The sequence below is a fragment of the Callithrix jacchus genome, chromosome 4 (genome assembly GCF_049354715.1).
Source record: "Callithrix jacchus isolate 240 chromosome 4, calJac240_pri, whole genome shotgun sequence".
Classification (NCBI taxonomy): domain Eukaryota; kingdom Metazoa; phylum Chordata; class Mammalia; order Primates; family Cebidae; genus Callithrix; species Callithrix jacchus.
In genome coordinates, this window is record NC_133505.1 from 96,939,942 (window position 1) to 96,955,729 (window position 15,788).

Consider the following 15,788-nt stretch of genomic DNA (forward strand, 5'->3'; position numbering starts at 1 on the left):
CCAGTGCTTCTGGTCTTAGATCACTGAGTAAAGCATCCCCGTGAACAGTTACCTCCCAGGAAGTCAGCAGCTGCAATTTAGAGGGTCTGCTTTTACAACTGTAAAAAAAGAAGTATTCGGGTTTATGTTTAAAGAGTTATTTGCTTTCTCTGATCCCAGGGCAACAAAGTGCACAAGGAACATCTCTCCTATCTATCTTAACTGCTCTTGAGGAAATAGTTTATTTCAATATGGTCTTTCTTAGTGCCTCCCCAAAATGTATTTTATGTGTACCTTATAGCATATATTTTACTTCTGTCCAAGCCAAATACAGCCTTCAAATTCTATAATAAATACACAGAAAATTATTTTTGTTCACGTAGATTGATTTCTTTATTGACCTAATTGTTATTAAGAGGAAAGTTCTAAATTATTTTTTAACGAGTGGGGTTTCAGGTTGAACATATTATTTGTAGTTTTAATGTGTTGTGTCAAAGAGTGTATTCTATTTTTTCTCTTTGTTTCTTTGTGTATAGCTTGTGTTTAGTGTCAGTGTTTGATTTAGGAAGCCCATATAGTTTTTTTTTAATTATTTTTTTACTATGAAGGGGGCAGTGATACAAACTAACACCAATCACACCCAATGGCAATATATAACATACCTGGCATGCTAACTGTTTCATATTTAGCTAGTAAATTTCTGCATCAATTACTAAGCTGATATGAGCATACAACCAAGAATCAGGGCACATAGTCTTATCTTTTCCCAAAATAGTTTCAATTTTTAGTAGATGATTTAATTTCAGGATGTATTAACATCAACATCACCTAGTTACACATCAGTTGTAACAAATTAGGTCATATTTCATCATATAAGCATCATATACTAGTGTAGATCATATCACCATTTTTGTGATCTTTTTGGTATCTTCTTAATTATCCTCAGTTACCTATTTCCCTTGTATCCTTTGGTTCTTCATACTAGAGTATTCTAGTATGATAGACTAGAATAGGCTAATGATTGCCCTGATCCTTCTGGTTAAGGATAAGCCCAAATGTGGTCCCAGAAACACTTGCATGCAAGTACACCTGCAACCCCAGAACAGAGGTTCTGAAACATCACCGAGCGGTAGAATCCACTGAAGGATTTTTAGAGCGCTGATCGTTAGGCTCCACCCTCAGAGTTTCTTACCCTGCAGATATGGGTGGGACCCAATAATTTTTATTTAACAAGTTACCAGGAGATTCTAACTCTGCTGGTCCCAGGCCACACTTTGAGAACCACTGCTCTAGAATCCTGTAAGAAATTTACAGAACCCTTGTTACTATACAAAGGGGTGTTGCCAAATCAAGGTCTCAATCCACTGATCTTGATTGTAGTCTAAAATACATATATGTTCTTTTCTTATAACAAGTACTGCTCAGAATCTATCTTCTCAGCTTTCTGACTGATTTCATCTTAATCTGGAAGGTTATCATTCCCAGAGGCTTGGAGGCATGATCCTCTATATCCAGTGTTTTGGCATGCTTTATCTCTGTGACAGGCAACATTTTCAAGCACCCAAAAAGAACTTTTCTATACTTGATCTGTTTTCTTGCTTACCAGAGTGAGATAGACAAGAGGAATGCAGAAATTGTATCGCAAAGGCAAATGCTTCTAGAAGCCAAACAGAACAGGTAGGCACATTAGGGCTGTCCTGGCTTTTGCAGAATTTCTTTGAACCTCTGTTTCATCTGGGTATGCATATTTTTTGATGCTCAGATTATATAATTTTGTTATGTTTTCTGTTTTGCTGTTCTGGACAAGGGAGAAGAATTCAGACTCTTTTTGGGGTCTTCTTGCTTCTCTACATACCAATCACCAATTTCTTGAACTTCTTGGAGAATTGGAAAGGATTCTTCATCCCAATCGATTCTGTGTCATCAATAAATATGGTTACATTAATAAATAAGGTTAACCTGAAAGTCCAACTAACTAATATTTTCTTTAAATATATTTAGGAGCTGATCTTACAATCTGCCTAGGTAGACTGTTATAGTGTTGATTCATCTTTACTTTGTGAAGATCTTTACCTTAGGTTGCACAAATTCTTCACATTTAAGTCCATATTTTTCTGGTTCCATTTTCCACAGAAATGGAGATCCAGTTAAGTGTCTCAGCACCAATTAAATCACACTTTTAAAAGGCAGAACAATTTGAGTTCTTAGTTCTTTTGTGCATCTAGTTTCTAATCTTGTTAATGCTTTTCTGTCTTTGTGACCTCTTTAAATGTTAGTAAGCTTTAAAAAAAGCTTCTTTAATAGCATGTTTGACTGCTTACTTGCTATGTGTCAGGCAGTGTTCTCAGGACTTCACATGTCATTACATGCTTTACCAGATTAGTAGATGCGCATTATTGAAGCCTCATGGATTTCTAAAAAATTAATCATTTTGCATAAAGATTCAGACATTTCTCTCAAGCGAACAGAAATAATTTTTTCTGGTCATTATTTCTTGTCTTCCCATCTTGTAAGGGTTCTCTGGAAATTGATTTTTGATTTGCACCAGTTGTTTTAATATTCTAGTGTTTTCCAATTCTGTCAGTATTAGTAGCTTCGATGAATACTGCAATTTACCCTGACATTCAGGGAAGCTCAATATGCTAATTAAAAGGTGCTGATCAGGAGATGTTAAATTTCTTTTAGGATCCCAGTTAAATATAACACAAAGATTTCTGACAGAGAAGAAATGGATGATAACAAATGTAGAAGCAGGTGGCAGAAACTGTTTAAAAGATCGCTAGATGTCATTCTGAAAGATAAGGTAAAATAAGAATACGTGCAAGAACAGAACAGTTTAACCCTTGATAATTATTGGAAAACTTGGTGCATAACATAGGGCTGTGTTCATTTATCCGGGTGTTCAAGCAGCAACTATGCTTGTGCATGTGGTCCCTGTATTGAAGTTGGGGCACAGTGATTGAGACATTGTTCTTGTCCTTGCGGGACAAGCTGGCAAAAAGTAGAAGAGTGTAGGCGGCACTCACTTCATCCCTGCATTTCATAAGTTGTGAAAACAACGACAAGTCTTGCAGACTCTTAATGTGCTGCTTAGGGGCATTTTGCTTGGGATGTTGTAATTGAGAAAAAAAGAGGAATGTGCTTAGAGGAAGGTAATTTTTCCTCTGGGGTCCATGATGACAGTGAGTGTGAGGAATCCTGGTGGCTGTGGGAAAGAGTGGCTGCTTCTGTGAAGCAGGACATGCATGAAGCTGTCAGTGCCTCAGGAGGCTAAGAAAGGTCCCTCTTCCAGTCTGGAGCAGGTCTGGATTTGAGAGCCAAGAGCGTGCCCAGTGCTAAGGGAGGGGACAGAATCCAGTTCTGAGGGTCCTTGGGTCCCTGATATCTGTAGCGGAGGAGGTGATGCTCACTGTGGGCAGAGGCTCTCATGCCTCCCCCACATGCAAAGGTCAGGGTTCCTTGCTGCTTTCATTTAATAAAAACTCTCTCTATAACCTTTTCTTAATGGCCTCACTGGGATGATTTTGAAAGAGAAAATTTATCAGGTTGGGAAGCAGCCTTATTTTCTCTGAATCCACTAACATCAGTTCTGTGACAGGAAACTCCAGCAATAAGGACCATGGAAATAACCAGTAAATTACCACAATGCTTTCAGTGCTGATACTGTTAAATTAGGAATTTCATAAATTGAGCTTTACTGCACTATATAAAATCATATAAGATAACATCCCTGTGAAGTTCTTGTCAATAAATAACCACAAGATTCAAAGGGGGAGAACCCTTATTTCCTCAGGGATATCAAAATACGTATAAGATTTGAGCATCTTATTAAGTCTCCGGTGTAAGACATTTCAGGTCTGTCTCTCCCTTTCTCTCTGCAATTGTTTTTCTGAGCACATTTGACTGAATGCCATTGATAACATTGGCAATAGCCATCTATCATGTGCCTCTTATGATGTGTGTTGACATTTCACATGTATTTTACAGTTGATGCTCACAGAAACTCTGCCAAGGTAGGTATTATTACCTCTCTTTTATACACTGAAGTTTGAAATCATTTGGAAAGATTAGTTCCAGAGGCAGAATGGAGGTTCAAACCAAGGCCTGGCAGGTACCAGAGCTGGGGTCCTCTCTCCACAAATGCAGCCTCCCGCTGACAAGGGCTTCCTGCACGTGTTCACAACACGCCTAATCAGGGTCATTATCAGCCCTCTTTGACAACTAATAAGATTTCAGTTATACTTACAAAAATAGAAAGAGCAATTTTATCAGCAAATACAGCACTTACAGGGGGAAGCAATATTATTAAAAATGATAATATTTTCCACGTATTATGATTTAAATAGCCATTACTCCAGTGTGGCAGTATTTAAGATAGCGTTAGCAGGAATCAGTAATGCCAAAAATTAAATATGACATTTACTTTGAAACCAGAGTTTGTACAGTATGGTTCCCTTATCTAAACAGATCAGAATGACACATCTTTATGTTCTGCCTAAAGGTAGTTGGCCCGCTCTCCGTACAGATTTGTCTGGAGTGGGTGGTCTGGGAGCTGCGGCTGCATCCCTGCTTGGTAGGAGGTAGGCTCGGCAGTTTGTAGTGTCTGTTTCTTCCAAATGCAGCTTGGCTTGTGGCTGTTAGGTTCATCCTTTGACGTGGAGTCAAAGGGGTCAGATAAGTCATTTGGAATGTCTTGTTCCAAATCACTGCTACTGTTACCAGACAAAAGCAAAAACAGTGCAGTCATGTGGGAACTGGCCTCGAGGCTTGAGCAATAGTGGATGAGACAGATGGGCTAATGCCAAGGACGGTTGCACCACTGGTCACTTTCTTAAAGACTGGAAATAAATTCCATGGTCTCCTGTGCTGCAACTTGTCTCTGCATTGGTAACCTAGACCAAATGTCATCTGAGCCTAGTGTGAGCATGGTCTTTATGAGCCCATCCTTGCCTTGTGTGTTTTTGTGGACCAGTATCTGTGCCTTTGCATCATGAGCTAATACTCCTGAGATAAATCTGTCTCAGGAGTCAAATCACTTCTGCTCAGCTAAACCAATGATTTGGTAGGGGCAATCCTTGAACAGGACAATTAGTTCTTTTTTTTAAAAAAAAAATAAAATAAAACAGCATGTTAAGTAAGGGCTAATAGAACAAGTGTCTGAAGATGTTTTCTCTTGTAATATATGTGCATCACACAAGGTGGCAGAATTAGCATAACGCGATTCTCCAAATGCCAGGCTGGAATGCTGCATTGTTTGCAAGGCAGGAGTTGGTCACTAACCCCTACCTCCGCTGCTGTGGCTGCAGCTGCTATTTCTCTTTGAGTGTGCTCATATGTCTGTGTTTGAGGGGAAGATGCCACATAGCTTAATAATTTGCTGGCACCCCATCCTTTGCTTTTCATGAGAAACTGTTAGATGATTAGACTGCCCTGGTTAATGAAAATGCATACCTACTCCTAGCTCCAGTTTATATGCTTTTTCTTTCATTGAAAATGCAAGCTCATTTTCCATCAGCATTCTAGTTCGACTCAAGGGCATTGTAAGAGCACAGCCACAGACAGTTTTATAACATGTAATATCAAATTTTACCTTTTTTCTTCACCATATAGGGTGTAAATATGAAGTTAAATATTTATTAAGTATTTGTCAAGCATATTAACACTGTTTGTTTTTTTCATAAGGAGAATTAGAAGTCCCTGGATTTATTTTTAAATTTAATTGAATAGTTAATACTTAATTTTAATCATTATTAATTCAATTTTTAATGTAGTCATTTTTATGACTGAATAAAATATTTTACCAGACTCAAGCTTGTGAACAAGGCCATTAGCAATTGACTACATAGGACTGTCACACCAAGCATCAGAAATATTACAGTAGAAATTTATTTGTACTATTAACCCATTTAGTACAAAGAAATGGGACATCTCTCAAAGTCATGGGGAAAACATTTGATCTCTCAAATAAAAAATGGAAGTTATGCATATGTCTTATTTCTCATATCAAATTCATGTATCTTAGCCTCAGAAGTTTTAACTGACAACAATTTATTTTCCCAAGTTCTGTATGGAAAATATCAAGATCAGCTATAGAAGGGCACAATGCTCCTCCTCCATAAAGCAGGTCAGGACATTTGCCAAGCTAGACCACCAGGGAGAAAGCTGACTATGGCTGGCCATCTTCGGTCAGTTCTTTCATCTTCTTTTCCCTATGATCACTGCTTTTCAAGGGCTTTCAATACTTCTGACAAGTTCTGCTGGTTCTTTCATCTGTGTCTCTCCTCTCATATAGCTTAAATTATAGTCCTTATTTCTAGGCTTCATGAAGTTGGCTGCATCTCATCATTTCCTCCCCCACCTAACACCTACCAGCACTTTGCTGGAATTAGCTCAGACTGGCTTGGGAAAGCCAATTTTGCATATCTTTTCCCAAGTTCTCAGTCAGTGATGTCAGGCTGATAGCTTAAATTGGCCATGGTGGGAGTATTTACACCACAAAATCAGCCGATACCACAAAAAGTCGAGGCTCTTCCCTCCCACCCTGCAAGCCAGTGTACCTGCACACCACTATGTAATACCACGGATTCCAATGAAGAACCCAACTCCAAGTTGATTCTGTCATTTCACACCCCTGAATGTGTGGTTAATGGCACACTGTATGAAGTTACTCTTCCGTGTGTTAACCTCCATAACTGGGAAAAATATATTTATTCACGGAACTGATGGTATTCTTGTCCGTGTTAAGGAAAGACAGATGACTACATTACGCAGCTGGTGTGCCGTTTAAACCATTGTGCACACAGCAGCTGGGCAGAGATTTAAATGGAAAGTGTCTCCACCTATAGACCATGCCAAAAATGAACTACAGATGGTCCAAACACCACAGTAAGTTTCGTGAAATGTCTAACACTGCTTCAATTTACTAGCTACTCCTAGAGAGCTTGGCATTGTTGCCCAATGCAGAGAATTGAAAAGTCACTTGATTTTTGAGGGAATTTACAATCTGCTTTATCTTTTCAGTTTTTGTTCCCCTAAAAAAAGATGTCCCAACTTCCTGCTCTAAGTTGGAATATTTTCTCCTGGAATTAAAATAATTTGTCAAGGTCAAGTACTCAAAATGTTTAAAAATTCACAAAAATTCAGAACATTCTTTAACCTGGAATTCAAAGCCCTCTGCAAGATTTTTCCAGCCTACGTCCTAGTTCTCTGTGATTTCTGACCATTCCATCTTTGGTCATACTGTGTCTTCCACCTGAAGTTTTTTCATCTAACCTTCTCTATTTTATTGAAACTTTATCCTGTTTCAAGGCTGATATGAAAGTCCATCCCTCTTAAAGCTATTCCTGATTTCCCCACTTGGAAATATATATGTTCTTCACAGGACACTTACAACATTTTCTATACCTGTTAGATTGCTTACTAATTCTTATATTTGCACATGCATTTTATCTTCTTTACTAGATTTGAAAACAGAAACCATATGTGCTGGTTATTAAGCTATTGACTCTCAGCTCAGTTTGCCCTTTTTCACTCTGCATGTGAAGCTGGGGCTGATAGGATGCAAACCATATGTATGCTTTGCTGGCTGCTTCCTGTTGGGGGCACCAGGTGGAGAAACTGGAAGGGAGATGGAGAAGATGGAGAAGGAAATTGTTTCATCCTGTTTGCTTCATGTTCCTGAAAATGATATTCCAGGGATGGCATATCACTTGGTCACTAGCAGTTGGTTCCAGCCTTCAGCTTCTCTTCAAACCCCAGAACCCACCTCATAGTGTCTCTCAGAAGCACCAGCAGCATCTGTGCATCTCAGGCATCTGGACCCCAGCTTCTTGAGACCTATCCTTTGAGCTTTGCTAAGTAGAAGCTCCTGCTCAGATACTAGACGCAGCTCTGAGTGGGCCCTCCTCTAGCTTCTAGGTTTTTCACTGTGTTTCTCAGCCCAAGAGGGCACTGCTTCTTAACAATTACGAAGTCTATGCTGCCCCAACCTTCCTTCTAAAAGGTCGTTTTGGTTCTCTGACACCCATGTTACCAATTCTCTACAATAAATACCCTGTTGAAATATCCAGCGTGGTTTCTCTGTTCCGGACTGGACCCTGAATGCTACACAATGACCGATCCATTTGTTTTCTCCTTCATCCAGTCCTCCAACCTAGTTCCTACAGTGTGGTTTGCACACAGTAATTCCTTAATAAATATTTGTTGAATGGATGAATGAATATTTATTAAGATAAAAGACCCTGCTATATTTTATTATTCTGTCTTTTCTTCACCATTTTCATGATTACTATGTTCAAATAAGAAGCCTCAGTTATCATTCATGCACAATTTTGGTGGGTCAGGAAGCATTCCCTTGGGGTTTATGGGGTGTTTTAAAATGCATGACTTGCCACTGTACTTCACACACAGTAGAAAACAACATATGCATTATGCAGGGCTCCTCTGTGTTGATCACTCTTCTGCAGACATTAGGGGAGTTTTTCATGCTGAGAAAGATGCTACTCTCTTCATGTGTATTGGTAACAGAAGTGGACGTGATTTATGATATGCACATTAAGAGGGTGACTCTATTAGCCACTCTTTTACTCCCTCTTGAAACTGAATAAGGATGTTTTTCTGAGGATATGATTTAAGGCCAGATTGTGTAGAAAACAGCTGCTCTACAAGCATGTGAATAATTGCTGCTTTAACCAGAGTAAACTTTGCAGAAGGCTGAAGGCATTATCCATTACTTTGGAAGAAGATAAAAAGAGTGCCAAGGGGAATGTAGAAACTGACCAACTGGGTAATCAGCAAGGATGTGATTTCTAGACTGGAATATAAGAAATGCTCAAGTCCAGATATGTGATGCACATATAGAAATCTATTAAAATGTGTATACAGCTCGGTTCCTGCCTCTCTCCCTCCCAGGGCTTACACCAGCTCAAACAACTGATATCATTAGAGTGCCTTTGAGGAAACTCTTTGAATACCGGTGGGAAATTGTCAGTTATTGCAACGATAGTAGCTGGAATATTTCACTCTGTATTTTACTGATTTCAACCATCATTAGCATAGAAACAAAGCCAGAATCCAGTGAGCAAATGAAACAACATTAAACTACTCAAGAGATAAGCCATACCCTGTGCCCACTGTTTTCACATAGCCTGTGTCATTTGGGAATCATTTGAAAATAATTCCTCACCAAAAATGTGAGTTTGCTTAACATATTATTTGCCAAATATAAATAATGTAGAGGTGAGTAAGTTGCAGTTCAGCAGTATTGAGAAACGTTTCCTAAATCCTTATAATCTAATCTTGAACACGTATATTATAGTATTTGGACTTGGATAATTTTTTGTAACCAACAGAATACCAGGAAACTTTCAAAAACATATAGTTTTTTGCTCTCTAAAACAGGATAAAGAAAATGCATTCTAAAGAGGATCAATCAAGTGGTTTGGAGCATGAATGGGAGCCCTGCGAGTGAATGGGTATTATGTCTGCATGTACTTTGGGGTAGCATGATGTCGTGTAACAACCACAGGCTTTGAGTTGGTAGAACTGAGTTTAAGTCTTATCTCTTCTGCTAGCAAACCTTAGTTCCCACTTCTATAAAATGGGGATAGCAATATCTCCCCAACAGGTTACAGGGGGGATCAAGTGCTCTTATTTTTGTGAAAGCTCTCGAGATAGTACCAGGCTTGTAGTAGATTCACAATCAATGCTGGCTGAGTTGAAGGGACAAGTGTAGAAGTTGGCATAGGAAGTCACAGTGGACTATGCTGGTGGTCAGCACAGGTGCTCAAATCCCTGACTGGCCTCACAGGGTGAGTGACACACTGTGCCACCACAAGGAAAGCCACTGTAATTCTTCTGTGCCTCTGGAACCTGTGGTCAGGTGTGAAAATCGGTGGGCTCAGAATAGGGTGCAGAGAAGGTGGATGCAGGTGTCGCCTCAGGACAAATGAAGCATTGGAGGCTTGTGGGTCCTTCCATCATTTCTTGCCCATTAAATCCCCTCATGTACAAACTCAGATCTTCTGCTGTCCCACCACTCCTGCATCCCAGCATCTTTCTGCTCTTCCTCTTAGGTCCATGTTGTCAAAACATCATACCTCACATCTGAGCATGCTTCACTCTGCACCTGTAAACTCCACTTCTGTGCTATTTGAGTTCTAAGTTTTACAGCTGTTTTGTCCTTCTAGATCGTGCACTGTTTGATCTCACTGCTAAATATTTTCTTGCCTAAGGTAATCTATGTCCCTCCTTCATATGTGCTATCCTAATTAGCTATGATATTGGAAATCAGCTCCCCACCCTTCAGAATTATGGGAAAAATAAATGATTGAAGATAAAACCCCAGGAGGCTTTCCTACAAGTCAAGTGTCTGGAGTTAGTGGCATATTTCAGCTGCTTTGAGACTTCTTTACTTTCTTCCTAGTTTGAAGCTGTATTCTGAAAAGGTGACATTGCTTATTGTAGAGTTATAGATGAAATATTATTGTATTGTCCTTAATCCTCTTCTGGGAATAGGGGACAATATTACTGATTCACTGGGCACCTGCCATTAAGTGGAGAGATACAGCATCATGTGCCGCCTCGTTTTTAATGGCGCCTGGTGTTGATAAGAGCATTCAGGAGAGGTTGATGCAGACACTAACTTATCTGGCCTCCTTGGCAATTGCTTGTGGATGAATAGGCAAGTCAAGTCCTTGTAAAGAAAGGTCAGGATGAAGGTTAACAAATATATTTTTGAGGTTTGAGACTGAATAAGTAGAAACTGTGAGAGGTTGAAAGGGAAAAGAAAAGAGAAAAAGGAAATTCAGGACCATTTTCAGACAAGAGAGGAGAAAGAAAGCAGACAAAGAAACATATGAGGGAGGAAATAGAGAAAGAATTAATGAATACTGGCACAGTGACCCTCCACTGCAGCGGGATTAGTAGGTCTAGGCAAGCGTCCCTTGACTAAGACTGATCGCTGAGAACAGACACAGAGTCTAAGGGCCCGCTCTGGGAAAGTCCATGGAGGGAAGCGCAGTATGATTAAGATGCAGTCCCTCCTAAACTCTGACCTGGGAAAGTGAAGAGAAAGTGAAAGGTGAGTCAATAGGAAATACTATGAGCAATATTGTGATGAGAAGAGAGAGTTAGGGAGTCAGAAGGTGGAACAGTAGTTTGAAATCAACTATTCAGCTTAGCACGCTGGGGCAGAGGTAAGCAGTGGCAAAGAGGAATACAGCATAAGGACCCTTGGTGTCATCTGGTGAGGTTCAGGAAGCCAGACACTGGGGGCATGGAATGACGGACTCTAGATATTTCTGGGATAGCAAAAGATACACAGAAGAGAGCTGCATTTGGGGCTGGAAGGGCATCTAGGGGAAGAATGTGGGTAATGTACATGGTAAATCTTACACAGTAATGTCAGCCAGTAGCACTGCAAATTGATCTTTGCCTCTTTGTCATAAGACTTGGGCGACCACCATCTCTGGTCTGAGCCCCTGTCGTTTCTTGTCTGGATTACTTAATAGCTTCTGAATTGGATTTCCCACTTCTATTCTTGCCCTCTAAAGTCTATTTTCAATAGGGCAAGCCAGAATAATATGTTTTAAACTGTAAGTAAGACCTTATTTCTCTTCTGCATAAACCTTGTGAGGACCTCCTCTTCAACCAGAGTAAAAGCCAAAGTTCTGATAAGGATTTACAAGGCCATACAGAATCTGTGCCCTCCCCAGCGCTGTTCCTTTGTCATTCCACTTCCTATGATTCTTCCACTTGTTTGGTCTGTGCCAGTTAAATGCCCCCCCTTGTGATTCCTCAAATATACCAGGTGTGTTACCGCCCGAGGGCCTTGGCACTGGTTGTTTCCTCTGCCTGGAGTGTTCTTTCTCCTGGATACCTACATGGCTGACTCTGTCACCTGCCTAGACTTCTTGCTCAAATATTGTCTTCTCAGTCCCATATTCACCACCTTATTTAAAATTGTAACCCACATATTCCCCTTCTGCATTCCCTCCTCACATCATTCCAATCGTTCCCTGCTTTGTTTTTATTCCCATAGCCCTTATTACTTTCCAACATACTGTGTAATCCAGTTATTTGGTTTGTTGCTAATTGTCTTTCTCCTTCACTAGGACCTTCCACCATGAGCTCCACAGGGAAGGAATTAATAAATTGCTCATCAGTGCACCCCAAGTGACTAGATCAGCACCTTGTCACCTAGAAATCACTCTGTTTTGGACTGACTGAATTGAAAATAAGAATGAACTAAATACGGGTAGTGGAGAAAGGCAAGGGAAGGAGACTGTTCACATTTAGGCAAAGTTAAGGACAATGGGAATGGAGGGTGGCCTGGAAGGATAGGACTAGAGAAGTATGCGAAGGCTCCAGCCAGGTGGACCTCGTGTTAAAGATTTTGGTCCAGGGGCAGTGAGAAGCCATTTAGTTATTCTAAGTGGTGGTGATGATGTAGTTTGATGTGCATTTGGGAAAAAATCAGTAGCGGTGGAAGGACAACCTTTGAAATTGCTGGTTACAGGAGGCCAAGAAAGAGTTGGTAGCTTAGAACAGGAAGATGTTGCTATAGGAGGAAGTGGTGGATGGACTATATAAATATTTGGACAACTTTGTTTTGATGTGGGGGACATCAAAACAAAAAGTGAAAAACAGGAAATAGCAAGCCTGGCTTCCATGCTGGATGGATGTTAGCGTCATTCATTGTAATGAAGAACCCTGGGGAAGGATCAGGTTTTGGAGAGATCAGTTGTCGACAGGCTGGATGTGAGATGCTATTGCACACTGAATTGTGTTCCCCCTCCTCTCCAGTTCATTTGTTGAAGTCCTAATCCCCAGGACCTCATTTGGAAATAGGGTTGTTTTAGATGTAATTAGTTAAGATGAAGTCATATTGGAGTAGAATGATCCCTTAATCCAATATGACTGGTATTCTTATGAAAAAAGGAAATGTGGGCACAGAGACAGACACACCTAGAGATAATATGATGCAAAGAGGTCAGGGGAGAAGATGGCCGTTTACCAGCCAAGGAGAGAGGCTGGGAACAAATTCTTCCCTCACAGCAGAAAGAACCAATTCTGCCAACACTTTGGTTTCGGACTTCTAGTCTCCAGAACTGCGGTGCCATGCATTTCTAATATTTATGCTGCCCAGTTTATGGTACTTTGTTACATCAGCCCTGTCAAACTAATGCAGATGGCTTTCAGACATTTGAGTGGGGAGATGAAACAAGTAACTAAATATGCATATCTGCGGCTCAGAGAAGCCCTTAGTCCTGGACCTATGCCTTTATAAATCATCTTTTAGAAGGTAATTGAAGTAGCCTGCTGTCCTGGCAGTGAACAGCAGGATGACTGAGAACAAGTCACCTTCTGCAAGTGTCCACATCACCCTCCCATGGAAACTCACTCACCTTTGTCATCCGAGATGGAGGCAATATAGTCTACCCAAACTGTCATCCCATCTCTACTTCCTTCCTTGTTTTTCCATCTCTCACTCCTGTCTCCAAATTCCTGCCCATGGCCTGCATTATCAGACCTTCTGCCTGGTCAGAGTTTAGAAGCTCCAACATGTTTAGGGAGTTTGTCATCACCAGTCCCTGACTTAGTGGATATGAAGGGCAGATTAGGGATGCCCCCCATCTTGAAAGGAGAAGAGCATTCTTGGAATAATCTTTCATGACCTGAAATGGGGTGGGAGACAGATGGTTGTTCCTCACAGCTCTACTTCTCCTGTGCCCCATAAAAGACCTGCACCCCTTGTAGCTCTCATTGTATCAGTGGTGGGAGTCGTTGCTGGAGTGTCCTATCTGATAACAGAGGGCTTTTGTCTACTAGTCCCAAGAAAATTTGGGGAGGGGTTTTTCTAATCTCAGAATAAAGGTGGTGGAGGTGACGAGGGAAGGAGGTCCCAGGGAAGGGATTGGGTTATTTTGTACATTTTATTCTCAGTAGTAGGCTCTATTTGTCGGGAAATCTGGGAAAACAGAAAACATTCTACTTGGTGCCTCACACCTCATGAAACCTCCTGACAGAGAGGGAGAAGGTAGTATAGCCAAATAGGCTAGGCCTCAAAAGTGCAGAAGTTCTTTCTCCTTCTTTTTCCTCTCTCCTCCCTCTCCTCCTTCCTTCTTTTTTTTTTTTTTTAAATAGAGTCTCACTCTGTTGCCCATACTGAAGTGTAGTGGTGCGATCTGGGCTCACTGCCACCTCTGCCTCATTGGTTCAAGTGATTCTCCTGCCTCAGCCTTCTAAGTAGCTGGTATTACAGGCACCTACCATCATGCCTAACTAATTTTTGTATTTTTAGCAGAGACAGCATTTCGCCAAGTTGGCCAGGATGATCTCAAACTCCTGACCTCAGGTGATCTTCCCACCTTGGCCTCCTGAAGTGCTGGGATTACAGGCGTGAGCCACTGTGCCTGCCTGCCTGCCTGCCTGCCTGCCTGCCTTCCTTCCTTCCTTCCTTCCTTCCTTCCTTCCTTCCTTCCTTCCTTCCTTCCTTCCTTCCTTCCTTCCCTCCTTCCCTTCCTCCCTCCCTCCATTTTTGCTTCCCTGCCTCCCTCCCTCCGCCTTCACTCTCTTCCTTTCCCTTTCCCTTCACTTCCTTCCCCTCCCCTTCCTTTCCCTTCCTTCTTTCGGGTTGAGGTGCAATAGTCAGAAAATGGAGTGAGATGGGCAAAAGAACACCCTGATCTTGGAGTAGATAAGGTATGACAGAATAAACACCCACTCTTCTGAGACTGTAAGGGAGCAGTGTTCTCAGAGCAAGTTCTGGTTTTAATTAAAATCATGTCTTAATTAAAGAGAGGTCAGGGCGATGCCAGGGGAAAGCTGAACATACAGAGGAATGGACTGTTTCTGAAGCAGCAGTTCCAGGACCATGGTGGACAGGTTCAGGATGGTGGAGAGACTAGGCAGTGGTGCAGGGGCTGGTGTTCAGGAGGTTTAAGTGGTTGAAGGGTGATGGTGCTCTTCAGAATAGATGACCAGAGCAGATTATGGTTATAGCACTGATGGGAAAAGTTAATAGGGCTGATGGATTAGGTTTTGCAGAGAGCCAATAAAGGACCATTAGCCAGATGATTCTGCAGGCATAAATAATGGCAAGCATCAAAATCGAACTCTTTGTGCTGTGAGCATTGGGTGATGGCTGAAAAAGTTGCCAAAATGGATTTTAGAAATGTAAAATTTTTATCCTATAAGAAAGACCCTGTAATTCTATTCCTGTGAATGTTTGCTAAGAAAATAATTGAGCAGACAAAAAGAGTTGTGTGTAAAGGAGGATCTTCATGGCAGTGTTATAGTCATCACAACTGAAAAATACATTTATTTTTGAAACTCTTTTTATTCCCTTGACTCTTGAGAATGCTGCCTCAAAAATCTCTGCTTACTTCTTTGTTTCTTCCTACTTTTGTGAAGAAGAGAATGGCTGGCTATTTACAAAACCCATTTTACTTTCTTCCTAGACACACAGCTAGATGGTATTTTTCAGGCTCCCTTGGAATTAAGCAGCCATGAAATGGAGCTCTGGACAACATAATGTGGGCAGGATGATGTATGCCTCCTCCAGTTCTGGCCCCACAAAACCTCTCACCTGACCCTCTATCTTCATTTTTCCCATTTGGCAAAGCCACGAGAAGGAAGGAATTGAGGTTCTTAATTGTCCACGTGGAAGGCTGACTACTAACCAGGAACATCTGTGCTGGACTGATATGAATGGAAAATAAACTTGCATTAGTTAAGGTTCTGAGATTTGAGGGTTTATCTGTTGGAGTACTTAGCATTGTGCTAATGAGTATACCTTGTTTGTGGTT